At 44.2% G+C, this 14,742-nt stretch overlaps 1 protein-coding gene across 1 annotated transcript in view; it reads right to left on the minus strand.

Moving 5' to 3' along the window:
- zfhx3b (zinc finger homeobox 3b) overlaps positions 1-14,742 on the minus strand; it is a 216,792-nt gene that overhangs the window by 186,261 nt on the left and 15,789 nt on the right. The window lies entirely within an intron of this gene.

Genomic DNA, 14,742 nt, shown 5'->3' on the forward strand with positions numbered 1-14,742 from the left:
CAGACCCGGCAACAGCACACGAGTCAGCGGTAAGTGACGTTAATTTTTTATGTTATTTATATTTGTCTACAAGTATGATCTTTGCATGGGCTAAGTATTTAGCTTAGCTCCGGAGCACCGGAGCCACTCACCGGACCGGACCGGTGAGTGGCTCCGGTGGCTCCAGTGTTACGTAACAGAGCCACTCACTCGATAGGTAACACCGGAGCTCTTTTAGTAATACATTTTTTTCTGTCTGATTTCAGATCTTCCAAGCAATGCACCTGAAGCTGTTCAACGACACCACGGTCCTTCCTTGAGGCAGCAATAGTGCATAAATGTTATTTATATACAACTTATGTTTTTGTTTTTTTTTTAACAATAAAGTTGCCATTTGTGAACATTCAGTGTTGTGATTTCTTTACAGTTAACATGATTCATTTGTTTTGTAACATAAGAAATTAAATGATGAGGAATCTGCGTAAATAAAATGTACCTGTTTAGAATTCAATTAAATCTTCCTGTGTGAATTAGTGTGAAGATGAAGTGACTAAAGGCTGATTTATGGTTCCGCGTTACACCAACGCAGAGCCTACGGCGTAGGGTACGCATCGATTTAACGCAGGACCGTAATTCAGGCTTTATGGAATTGATTTTGTCGCTGAAGCTCCCATCGCATGGGACACGCTTCAATAGTGTACGCAGCCGCTTTGTGTCCTCCCCTGCTACACGTCATTCAGGCAGCCAATCAGGGCAGAGCCTCATTATCATAGCCTCCCCTCCCCTTAGAATCCCTCATAGAGAAGGAGGTTAGAAGCGGTAAAAATGAAGACATGGCCCAGAGGTTGAATTTCTGATTTATGTAGAAAAAACAAGCTTTTGATTGTTTTTAAGACATTCAAGGCCTGTTTAAAATATACATTAAATGCCATAATAGGTCTCCTTTAAGTGTAAGGTTTGTAATACTGCATGCATACACATTCACTGTGAGCAGTCACTTGTCTCTGTTTACATGACACATCCCAAGTTATGTTTATGAAGTATTTGTGTGAATACTTCATGATCATTTGAAGAGCTAGGTAAACCACACAGTTGTGCTCATTTTCTTCAGACAGTAGACTTCGAGGAAAACCTTAGGGTCTCTATATCTTTTGAATTGGTGAAAATACCTTGCACTTCACGATCAATACATGAGAAAGATGCGCAATGAGCTTTACTGTCCTTGTACATTAGAAGTATGTGCCGAAACTATGCCAAGGTGTGGAAGAGAATAATAATAATAATAATAATACATTTTATTTGTAGAGCACTTTTCATGTATAATCTCAAAGTGCATTACATAAACAAGGGAAAGTCAGGGCACATAAAAGACGAGAAGTAAAAAAAAGCATAAAAATAGTAAAAAACATCTAAGAAAGACCAGGGAAAGCCTTCCTGAACAGGAAAGTTTTAAGCCCCTTTTTGAAGGTGTCCACAGACTGGGGTTGACGGAGGTGTTCAGGGAGGGAGTTCCAGATGTGGGGGGCAGCGGAGCAGAAGGCTCGGTCTCCCATGGAGCGGAGTCGTGTGCGGGGCTGATAGAGGAGGTTGGTCTTTTGTGAGCGGAGGTTCCGGGTGGATGAGTGAGGGGTCAGGAGGTCTTTGAGGTATTGAGGGGCAGTGCTGTAGATGCAGAGGTGGGTGATGAGGGCGAACTTGAATTGGATTCTTGCGGTTATGGGAAGCCAGTGGAGTTTCTGGAGAATAGGGGTGATATGGTCGTATTTGCAGGTTCTCATCAGAGTTCGGGCGGCACAGTTCTGAATGAGTTGGAGTTTCCGAAGGTGTTTGTTGGGGATACCGATGAGCAGGCTGTTGCAGTAGTCAAGCCTGGAGGAGATAAGAGCGTGGACGAGTTTTTCTGCATCAGGGAAAGTGAGGAAGGGGCGGAGTTTGGATAGGTTCTTTATGTGGAAGAAGCAGGTTTTGTACAGATGTTTGATGTGGTTTATGAAGGTGAGTTGTGGGTCCAGCTTCACACCGAGGTTTGTAACAGAGGTGGAGAGGGGGATGTCTTGACCGGAGAAGGAGATGGTGGTTATGGGTGATGACTGGACCTGGTGAGGGGTGCCAATTTGTATGGCTTCGGTTTTGGAACTGTTGAGTTGGAGGAAGTTGTGACTCATCCACGCCCTAATCTCCTCCAGGCAGTTAGAGAGGGCTTGAGTAGGTGAAGATGAGGGGACTGGGGTGGAACGAAGGTTGGGGTCAGTCCGGAGGTACAGCTGAGTGTCATCGGCATAGCAGTGAAACGAGACTCCGTGCCGGCTGATGACACGACCCAGGGGCAGCATGTACAAGATAAAAAGGAGAGGCCCTAGGACAGATCCTTGGGGGACACCACACGTAACAGGGGCTGTTTGGGACTTGGAAAATCCCAAGCTGACATACTCTGTCCTGTTACCAAGGTAGGAGGTGAACCAGTCCAGTGTGGAGTGATGGAGACCAACGTCGGTGTGCAGACGGTTTAGGAGGATGTGGTGGTCAACAGTATCGAAGGCTGCTGAAAGGTCGAGGAGGATGAGCAGGGAGGGGGATCCAGAGTCGGCGGAGATGAGAAGGTCATTGGTTACCCTCAATAATGCTGTTTCAGTACTATGGGCAGTACGGAAACCAGATTGGAAAGTTTCAAATAGTGAATGGTGTTGAAGATGTTCCTGTAATTGTGTGGCAACAGCTTTTTCAAGCACCTTGGACAGAAATGGAAGATGGGAAAAGGGCCGGTAGTTGGAAAGACATTCTGGGTCGAGGCTGGGTTTTTTCAGAAGGGGCTTGATAATGGCAGTCTTGAGTGACGGCGGGACATGACCGGAGTTTAACGAGTGGTTTATTATTTGTGTGATGAGAGGGCTTATGACAGACAGGTTGGATTTGATGAGTGCTGTAGGAATGGGATCCAAAGTGGAAGTGGAGGGTTTCATTGTTTTGATGAGACTCTCAACTTCGGGCTGTGTGACAGGAACAAAGGTGCTGAAGGGTGCAGGTAGAGGGCAGGCAGGTGGCAGAAATGGTGCTGAGGAGCCTGCGAGCTGGGACCGGATGGAGTTGATCTTGTCCTTGAAAAATGAAAGAAATCTGTTACAGTGTTCGGCTGTGGACTCTGTCTGGGTTTGGTTTTTGGAGTTTAGGAGAAGATTTATGGTGGAAAAAAGTTGTTTTGAATTTCCTGGACTGCTGTTGATGATGTTTGAATAATAGGTGGACCGGGCTTCTTTAAGGGCAGCTGCGTAGGCCTTCTGATGGTCTTTGTAGGCCAGCTTGTGTACCACCAGGCCGGACGATTTGACTCGCCTTTCAATGGCCCGGCCAGCAGCTTTCATCCTGCGCAGTTCATTGGTGAACCAGGGGGCAGTGCGGGAGAAAGACACAGTCCTTGTTTTGAGAGGGGCATGTACATCCAGGAGGTGGCGAAGAGAATGGTTGTAGTGTTCAACCGATTCCATAACTGAGGGAAAGTTAAGTGAGGCCAGCATTTGGAGGTCAGAATGCAAAATGGCAGGGTTGATGTTTTTTAAATTGCGAAAATGAATATCGCGTTTAGGCTGAGGGAGGTGGGATGAGCAGGAAATGTCCATTGAAATAATGCTGTGATCAGAGACACCCAGGTCATATACTGCCAGATTATTGATGGAGGGGGAGTCTGAGATGACCAGATCTAAGGTGCGCCCCCTGGTGTGAGTGGGTGCATCAACATGCTGTGTGAGGTTGAGACAGTCCAACACATGAAGGAAATCAGCTGCCAGGGGGGAGGAGAGGTTATCAACATGAATGTTCATATCACCCAGTATAATGTTATTGGAGGATAGAGAGCAGAAGGAGGTGAGAAGGTCATGAATCTCCGTGATGAAGGATGGGTGTGGTTTGGGCGGCCGGTAAATTAATACAGCATTGATCTTGGATGGAGGTTTTGATTTGAAGGCCAGATATTCAAATGAGGACACTTCAGGTAGAGACAGAGGGGACAGCTTGAGAGTATTGCGGTAGATAACCGCCAGGCCACCACCTCGGCCAGTGCAGCAAGCTCTCTGCAGGTAACTATATCCAGGGGGGCAGGCTTCATTTAATGAGGAAAAGACCTCAGGTTGGTGCCAGGTCTCCGTGAGGAGCATCAGGTCAATATTTTTGTCAAGGATGTGATCGTGGACCAGGCTTGATTTATTTGATAGAGACTGGGCATTGAAAAGTTCAGTCTTGATGTGGATTTGACCAGTGGATCTCTGGATGGGACAGAGCAGGCTGAGATCCACACCTCTCCGCCCACCACACACAGTATGGCTCAGTCTCGCGATGTTCCCGGCAATATTCCTTACCGCGGTGTCGGCGCTCTGATGACGTGTCAGTGACGCGACCGGAAGAGCGGAGGACCAGGTGAGCGAGATGGATCCAGCATCGGGAGGCTGGAAGCAGGCATACTTGCTCCGAGATGCTCCTGCCTTAAGCTGCGCCAGGGTAGCAGGTCCATTTACCGGGGTAATCAGCGGCGCCGGCTCCGGAAAGACAGGGCGGATCCAGCGGCTGCAGACGAACCGGGCAGGAGGAGAAGATCCGCAGCGGAACTCAGCCGAGGAGGAGGACGCTCTCAGGTGAGCTTTGAGTCGGACTATCACACCGGCACGTCTCCCCCGCCTTCTCGAGCGCTTTCTCCGGGGGAGAGGGCATGACAGCCAGCGTCGGTGGTCGGAGCAGGGCCCGCTGGAACGGGGGCCCCGACCGCGATCCCTCCGGGGAGAGACAGTAGGCAGTCGGCGCAGGTGATCGGGGATGTCCGCCAGCAACGGTGTTTGCTGATAGAAGAGTGGATGATCAGGTAACAGCAGGGAATCTGACCAAGCCCTGAGGTCGAGGAGGGTTTGGTGATCATATGCCAGCAGAGCAGAAACAAATCGGAAGGCAAAAAGCAGCAGGAGCAGGAAAAAAGACATGACAGCGCAGGAGCGAGGCGGGCGGCATGCCATCACGGGCGCCACGATCATCTCATCTCAGAGAGAAATGTCAGCCTTCCTGGACAACACGGTTTTGTTAGAAAGGATAGTGTCAGTGAGTCAGACTAAGGTATAGCTTCTCTGTCCTAACAGAAAGCAGATCTTTGAAACAAAGGGTGACATATTTGTTTATGTGAGCGAAATATGTGATTACAGCTGCCTTCAATTATAATCCGGTAACCTACTTAAGAAACACCGTTCTCAGTATGCAAATAAAAACCTGAAAAGTTTATTAAACCACAGAACTTGCTTTTATTCCCAGATTTAGCTTTTTTTGTCTGCCAAATTCTTACTCTCTGACCTCCTCACTGCCTCAGCATAGATTTCCTTTAGAGGGGACCTATTATGACAAACGTTTTTTCTTGCTTTAACATATATAAAGTGTTCTCCCCTCAGCCTGCCAACTCAGAGAAGGAGGAAAGCAACCAAATTCTGCAGTGTCTGTACAGCCGCCCGGGTGAGCCATCCAGTGTGATGTGGCTTCTACGAGCCGTTCAGATTCTGCTCCCGTCATTACGTAACGAAAATGCGATTTACATAGGTTGGCCTCCGATGCGTGAAACCACGCCCACAACTAACTCTGCCGGCCGGAGCTTCCGCCATTTTTTCGTAGCGGTGTATCGCGTCATTCAGGCAGCCAATCAGCACAGCGCCTCATTATCATAGCCTCCCCGTCCACTCAGAATCCCACATAGATAATGAGGTTAGAGACTGGGATGCTAAAGACATGGCTCAGAGGCTGAATTTCAAATTTATTTAGCAAAAACAATCAAAAGCTTGTTTTTAAGATATTCAAGGCCTAAAAAAAAAAAAAAAAAAAAGATATTCAAGGCCTGTTTAAAATAGGTATTAGATGCCATAATTGGCTGATTGGCTGCTTGAATGACGCGTAGCAGGGGAGGACACAAAGCATTGGTGTTTACAACCAACAACAGAGCAATTTGCATGTCTAGCTTGAACAGACGCCATCACAATACAAAACTACGAAAAAATGACGGAAGCTCCGGCCGGCGGAGTTGTTGTTGTTGTTCTGGCCAGAGTTAGTTGTGGGCGTGGTTTCACGCATCCGGGCCAACCTATGTAAATCGCTCCCATCGTTACGTAACGACAGGAGCAGAATCTGAACGGCTCGTAGAAGCCATATCACACCGGATGGATCATCCGGGCGGCTGTACAGACACTGCAGAATTTGGTTGCTTTCCTCCTTCTCTGAGTTGGCAGGCTGAGGGGAGACCACTTTATATATCTTAAAGCAAGAAAAAACGTGTTTTTCATAATAGGTCCGCTTTAATATGGAAGAAATGGAAGAAATAAATAGAAGAGGTCCTCTACTCTGGACAGTATATACAGCACATTACCTGTCAATATTACAATAATTAAAGAAACAGCAATAAAATATTTTGTGCACATGGGAAGTTTAAAGAAACTTGGACGACTTAGAAACTTAGACCATTTCCAACTATTTTGCTAGTTTTAAAGAAATCTAGTCAAGAAAATCTTTCTTACCCCATTGAAAGAAGACAATTTTGACTAAATTTGTGGAATATTAGGCTTATTTCTACAGGGGCTGTTTTTGCAGTGTATCGACACAGGTGGATGATTTTTTCTGTTCTCAAAACAACAACAACAACAAAAAAACACCTTTACCCAGTAATTTACTGTAAATGTTTCAGTTGTAGAAATTATGCATTGGTTGAATTTCTAAATGTTTTCTTTGCAATGAATAATAAAATATCACAATGAAAAGGAATATTTACTGCTATGTCTTTCCTGTCAAAACTGTTGTATATTTAATCTGTAGGGCTAGAGCAACATCAAGAACCTTGTCATTTACAGCTTGAAATGTCAAAATAGACCCTAATCAGCCTTAAATCACAGCTGAAAAAAAGTAGGAAAAATAAATGATATTCATAAAACGGTGGCTATCATAAATTGCACTCTGTATGAAATATGAAATGTACAGCATTAACAAATAAAATGCTGGAATACCATTCAAGCTCCAGTAAAATACATGTTAAAATATGTCTAAAAGGGTGCCACAGCAGCCCCAATGGCAAATGGACAATAAGAGAGCAGACACACAGGACGTGCAGACTGTTCATATCTGCCTCACAATGGACTACTTGACTGTAGAGGGGGCTTCGGCATCTCTGTTATTTGGCCGGTACAGTCACCATCACAGCCTTTTCTGACACCAAATGTAAAGTCCAACTGCCCTCCAAATCCCTCCCAATTATAAAAGGTCCTTGAGTTGCTGTTTTGCCCCCACTCTAGCTCCTGTCTGATTACTGAGTGTGGGGTGAGCTGCGCAGGCAATCAGCTGCAAAGCGCAGAGGACCAAAAGGACTGGGAAAAAAAAAAAAAAAAAAAAAATCAAATCCAAAACACTGCAAAAAAATAAACTAAAGGGAGACTACTGGACCGCAATTACAGGCCATCCAGCCAGGCCCCTGTGCCGCACTCAAGAGCTGCCATGATTTTCGACAGAAAAGGTTATTAGTTTTTATTGGAGGAAATAGATGCTGGGTGGCTTTAAATGGCACAGTAATGCGGGGTGGGGTGGTGGGGTGTATGTGCCTGCTGTAGGAGGCCTCCTGACCCAGGTCTCCCTAGAGACCCATTGCACTGCCAAAAAGACACACAGAAGCCATCACACAGCTTCTTCCCTTCCCCCAGTCGTCATGCCGCACAACTCCTGTTTGAACTCCGAGGCAGCGCCCTGGTCTGTGGCCTTGAACTCAACCGGGACACCCACTTCTTTTTCCTCCGTAGACATATGGTAAGCATCATTACTGGTGTTTAAACAGTCTCACATTATTTCTTCTTCTTCTTGCCATCACAAAGTTTCTAAGGACAATGTATTTTTCATTGTTTTAACATTTTACCTAAATAAATGCTGTGGCTGTTTGAAAGCAATTTAGCAATTTTGATATTGCCTGAACTCTCCGTAAACTGTTTAGGAATATTCAGGCCGTGTTTATGTACATGTAGACTCGTATACACACATGCTTCCAACAGAAGCGGCGCAAGTGAAAACATTATCAGTAAGCGTGGCGGCTGCGTGTTTGCTCGGCTCTGTGTAATGACTGCCAGCAGATTTCCTGTCACGAGCACGTGAGTCTGCGGCTCCAGAAGGAGAGGAGAAGTATGCGACCATATTTGCCTTGGTGCAGGGCTGCCAGTGTGTGTACTCTGCTGTGTGTGATGTTATTTCAGATTGTGTAAGCTATGATCTGGCTGCATCAGATGAACTGCTCTCCACAAGCGTTGCTGTTGTCAGTGTCCAGTGACAGGCGCTAATCACGCACAGGTGGTATCCGGTGGTAATATACTGAAATATTTGAATGATTTAACTGGTATTCCACGCACATTATTCGACATTTCAGTCACTTAGGTGCATAAAATGCAATTACTGTATGAGTGTGTGTGTGTCAAAATATGTTGCTGCATGTCAAAGTAGATAATATGTTAATGTTATCTTTTGTAAGAGCTTGTGTGCGTGTTTGTCTTCATTGTGCTTGCCGCCCATGCTCCTTTCCTAATCTGTATTCAATGCAGGTAGGCTCCAGCATGGACCTGCAGCTCAGTAACTAATGGAGGGGCTGATGGGGGCTTGATGACGACCACTGGGCCATTTGTGCACACACACACACACACACACACACACACACACACACACACACACACACACACACACACACACACACACACACACACACACACACACACACACACACACACACAAGCAGATTGCACATATACAAACACTATTACTTTTTCCAGCCACAGCTGCACCCAGCTAGTAGTCAAGCAAGTTAATTACACTGACCATTTAATACTGGTGATTTTTTTTCTTTAGTGCGCAGTGCAATTTGATAAAATTTATCATCTTTCTGAGTAAGTGAAAAACAATTACAGAGCAAGACATCACCCTTTTCCTATGATGAGGCTGCTGCTGCAGCTGGTACTTCTTAGATTTCTGGTTTTCTATGACTGCAAACGTCTCCAGCAAACCACTGCCATCTAAGCTGATTGCCAGGAAGTGCAGGGAATTAGAAAATTAATGTCACACTGGGGTCAGCGCATTAGGATGGCACACACATAAACTTGCATCATGTGTGTCCCACAGTACCAGTGACTAGAGTTTTACACAGTTTTTTAATTACATTTTAGCTTTGGGCATTATTTCGTTTTTTTCTTTTCAATAATTTATTCACCTCGTATCGGAAGAAATGTTTCAGAAATTAGACGGTCAACTGAAGTCATTTCCTGTATCTGTGTCAAGGGGATTTGTGTCAGACTTCCAGAGGACATCCAGAGACTATCGGTACCGATGGGAAAGGTGAATGTGAGCACCACTTATGGCCAGTTCTGTCACCCATAGGCTCTGAAGGGAATAATCGGCTGACTTTGCAAAGTCTGCAACTTTCCTAATCATTCTAACACTTAATTGGCATTTTTCAGATGAATAATGGAGAAAGAGATTTTCTTCAAAGCCTTTCTGTGTTTTAGCTGAACATTGAACAAGATATACGGCAACAGTTATTTTTCTTTTCTTAGCATAGGAAAACATGATTGTAAGCAGGAAATATAATAGATATACATGTAAATTTAAATATTTAAACAGCAGCCTTATATCTTATATTTTCCACTTTTACCACTATATGCTGTCTCCAAGCTTTTGTTCTGTCAAGTTGATGTGTTTTTTAAGAGTTCACAAAATCTATCTTTAATACTGATATCAAAGACGCAAAGTGAATGTTTAATTAGATTTCAGATCCACAGTTTATTCCAGCCATTATTGGATTTTTTTCTGTTGTTTTCTTGTTTTAACGAGTATCAATCAGACGAAAGGCAATACTTGAGGATCTTTTCCTTTGTAAGAACCAGCAGAACCTGCCACCAGGACTGTGCCTGCTGTAACACTCTCTTGGTGGCAGCAAAGCAGCAACACTGTCCTCAATGTAGCTGTTTTTAACTTGATTGGCACAGTGCACTTAAAAACAACAACACATCAATCTCAAAAAAATTATTTGAAATTTTGTAAGTCTTCAAATAACTCCTTAAGCCTCCTAATCTTAGATTGTCTTTGCCTCGTAGCTGATAACTCATAATATATGTACACAACATTGTAGTTATGCAGCAGTCAGGATTTTATTTCTAGTTCTGTCCTTTGATTTAATACGAAGAACTGGATGAATTAGACACTCTTGCACGCTTCCAGGTTTTTTTTTTAAATCTGGACCTATCTGGACACTTAGTGACCAATTATGAACAGATTCAATGTTATGTATGGATGCCTTCCACAGCTGCATGTCATTTCCAAAAACAAATTGCAAACATAGCACACCATCACTTCCTCAAATTTACTACTATCGTAGAGATAAAGGCAGACACTTTAACTTTAACCACCAAATTATTGAAGGAAATAGCTTAATTTGAGATACTTCCATTCAGAGGGTGGCTGCCATCATGATGCAGGTGACAATATCAAGATGCATTGTGGGACATTAATGTCCATGTCAACCTCTGCACCAGTATTGCATTGTGTTCTAAGTACATCATAATCTTTGCTTGTTCTCACGGGCCAGATAAAATGAGATGATAGGCTGGATTTGGCCTGTGGGCCTTGAGTTTGACATGTCTGCATTAGACATATTTAATTTGGAAATATCTCTATATATACACTACACTAAACACACTTGGGTTTAAATCAATACTAATCATTACTAAATATACTTTCATCCACCCACACAACATTTACACCATGACACCCAAATTCACTTACTAAAATGATCATCTGCCTAATCCTGGACCTCGATGTTGACTTGATACATCTAACTTAAAAGGGACCTATTATGACATCTAATACCTATTTTAAACAGGCCTTGAATATCTTAAAAAAGAAGCTTTTGATTGTTTTTGCTAAATAAATTAGAAATTCAGCCTCTGAGCCATGTCTTTAGCATCCCATTCTCTAACCTCATTGAGGGATTCTGAGTGGGCGGGGAGGCTATGATAATGAGGCATGTGCTGATTGGCGGCCTGAATGACGCGATACACCGCTACGAAAAAATGGCGGAAGCTCCGGCCGGGGGAGTTAGTTGTGGGCGTGGTTTCACGCATCGGAGGCCAACCTATGTAAATCGCATTTTCGTTACGTAACGAAAGGGAGCAGAATCTGAACGGCTCGTAGAAGCCATATGACACTGGACGGCTCATCCGGGCGGCTGTACAGACACTGCAGAATTTGGTTGCTTTCCTCCTTCTCTGAGTTGGCAGGCTGAGGGGAGACCACTTTATATATGTTAAAGCAAGAGAAAACGTGTTTTTCATAATAGGTCCCCTTTAAATTTTTCCAGACTAACTCCTGCAGCAGGACAATGCACCCAGCCAGACCACAAAAACTGCTCTAGGATGGGAAGAGGAGACCAGGTGGGCAGCCCAGCCCCCAAACTCCACAGATTACAGTCCTAGCACCTAGTCTGCTAACACCGACGGAACAGACCATATTCAAATTGGCCACATCCCAAAACCTGCAGGGCCCCAAAACTAACCATTACCAACACAAGAAAACCACAAGAAATCCCCACAGAGCACATGTCAATGTCCCCATTGGCCAGTGTTGTATTAGAGTAGTGCATATTAAATATAACATAAACAATATTTTACATACCCCCCCCCCATGTAGGTTCACCACCAAGAGGCTGGAAGCCTAAGGGTTCTACACAAGCAACCTAGCTGTTTAGGACTGGTCTGCGCTCTTCTGGTCAGGGCTCTCTAACGTTGATCCTGGAATCTGCAGAAGCCCTGCTTCCAGTCTGGAGGTCACGGTCCCAAGTGCTCTGATTACCACTGGCAGCACCGCTCCCATCCTCTGCATCGAGGCCCTCTCGCTGGGGGTTGCTTATACAGCAGCATTCCAGGAGTTCGACATTCTCTGGTCTAGTCCATGAATGTGTTGTTGCAGTTGCTCACGCCTCTTTCTGAATGTCCTCATTCCCCAACAATATTTAACAAAATAACACAAAAATTGTGTCCATACTTCAAGTACCGAAGGTTTTCTCACCAATCTCTTTTTTGTACCTGTGCCCTGTGTCCATCTGTTTTTTATCTTGTGATTTGTTCCCCTCTCTCCTACCATGCAATATCTGTGGATCTCATCCAGTTAGCTTTTTTCTTTTCTTCCTCTGTTTCTTTCTTGTCCTCCCTTACCCTCCTCTTTCTCCTTCTCTGCTAAGCTCGGGGCAAAGAGCTGACAGCCGGTGACCTAGGAGCCTCTGAGGTTCCCAGGGAGAAAGGTAATGGGCCCAACCCCGGAACACACTCTCACTCTCTGCACACACGGGGCTGCCGGCAGCTTTGATCCGGTAGCCCCCTCTCTGGTCTCCTGACGCCTGGTGAGGAAATTCAGAGGAACAACTGGAAGAGGCCTGTGTTTATTCAGCTCCTTTAATGAGGAGGGAGACGGATTATCGGGGGCCTAAATCTCCCCAAAAAAACACAGGGAAAGAAAACTCCTGCTCGTTCCAGATGTTGCTCCACCACCAGTCACTCCAAAAGAATCCGAGAGAGTGAGAGAGAGGGATGGTTTCATTATGCAAGAGGGGGAAACTAGTGGCCAGCAGGAGAATTTCCTTGTGTTTTCTCTGTTCTTCTGTCTGGCCAGATGTGGGAGCTGGCCAACAGTCTCTGGGTGAACCCAGAGGAGAGCAGCTGCCCAGGTGCGGTGGGGAAAGCTGGGGGCTCTGTGAGGGAGTTTGCACACATGTGTTATTTTGTTAAAATAAGTGTGTTTGATGGTATGGGAAACCAAAGCTCTCAAGCATAAGCTTTACTTTAAGCAATTTGTGCTGTCTTAAGGAGAAAAAGAAGCCATTTCCTGAGCTTGTCATATGACTCTTAATGTGTTATTTTTTTCAGCTTTCACACACAGCTTCTTTGTAATCACAATTTACGTTGAGTAGTGACGTGGGACCAGACGTATGAGGCCCATCTGTCCCAAAGACTGAAATAGAAGCATGATCCACATATAAAGTGGTACACTTTATGGAAAGACACACGTGCTTCAGCGTTGCTGACGCCACTCTACCTGCAGACAATAAGAAGAATCAAACCACGCATCAGGCTCTCCACCTTTTACTAGAGGGCTGCCCAGATCAATACATCTCTCTATTGTCAAATCATTTAGGAGAGGATTATAGGTCACAGATCCTCACACGCAGAGGGCAAAGGTCAGTCTGTGGTGCACACTTACATGTGATTTTGAAACATCAGGTGTTGTGGAGAGCATCACTTTTGGTACAAAGAGCATTTCGGTGCAGTACAAGTTCCCTCAGCTGCTGCTCTAATCTATATAGCCAGACCAACTTTGCCGTTGTTCAGTGAACTGCACTTCCATTAGGTCCGTGGCCATGGGCTGTGACAAGCTGAAGAGGGCTGCCCAGAGCGTGTTTGAGAAGATTTGTGATAGGTTAACTTCACTAGAGAGGGGACAATCACCCTGTGCTGGTCATCCAAATCGCAGTGCCAATGCAAAATACGTCCATGGAGAAGAAGGAAGCCTGTGTACGTGCGTGAGTGATCATGTTTGGATGCCGGTTGCGCAAGGGATTTCCTCTTACTTATTTTGTTGTAATTAATGTCACTTCAGGAGCTGAACTGAGCTGAACTGAACTGAGTGTAGATGCAAATGTGTCCCCTGATGTAAAATTACAGCTGAGTAGTTCATTCAATTAGGCAAATTATTCATATAAATAAATAACTGTTGTTGATCGGTCACTCTTTTTCAATAAAAAAAAAGCTTTAATTGTCAGTAATATTAAACTGACACAAAATCATCCAATTAAAACCAGTTGCATTTGAATAATTATCATCTTGCTTGAACACGAGTCCAGCTCTGATATGAGTAAGGCTGGAGTAAGAGGACTGAAGCGCAATGTTGTTTTGATTTTCTGTCTGATAGAGGTTTCATAGAGGGTTTCTTTTCTTTATTTTTTCTACAACCTCCTGCCGAGCAGGCATGCAGTTTTATCTGTACGTTTTCTAACGTCTACTCTCTACTGTCACATCTCTCGTTTTTTTCTTAAAGACCTTACAGACAGTGGAAATTGCAGGGTGGAAGCACTTTGATATCTTTTTATCGCCTTTCTCTGCTTTGTAAGCATCAACAGATTACTTTTTAGATCCCCAATCAATAGAGGAGCCTGTAGCTGTTGAGTGCTACCACAAGTTTTGAAAAGTCAGAGAATCAATCAAGCTCTGACCTGTCGTGGGCTGACCTAATGACAATTCCTCTCCTCCCTTAGCAGCTCTAATGAATCACATACCACTTACTTACTCCTTTCCTACGTGTCCATGTATCGAAAGGACCACATTTACTTAATTTATTTCATATTGATTAAATATGAAAAGTGTTATGACATTTGAAAAATGCTTATTTTTTTATATTGCAGGGATTGTATAATAAACTCATGGTGACCACATAAACAAACAGAAAATGAAATCTGTGTGGTCTTTTGAATTCATGTTTATTTTAAAAGGAGCCTGTAAATAATAATTCATTTTAAGTTCATACTGAACTCTATATTTTGCAATTCATTTCATATTTGTAATATTTTATGACTTAGTAACCACTCACATTTTGTGAAAAGAACTTAAGTGACAAAAAATAAAACATAACACTTCATGATTCTATTTGCCCTCATTTAGCATCACCCTACGTGGTTAGAGCTTCTCAGAT

Source organism: Cololabis saira, chromosome 2, assembly GCF_033807715.1.
Source record: "Cololabis saira isolate AMF1-May2022 chromosome 2, fColSai1.1, whole genome shotgun sequence".
Classification (NCBI taxonomy): Eukaryota; Metazoa; Chordata; class Actinopteri; order Beloniformes; family Belonidae; genus Cololabis; species Cololabis saira.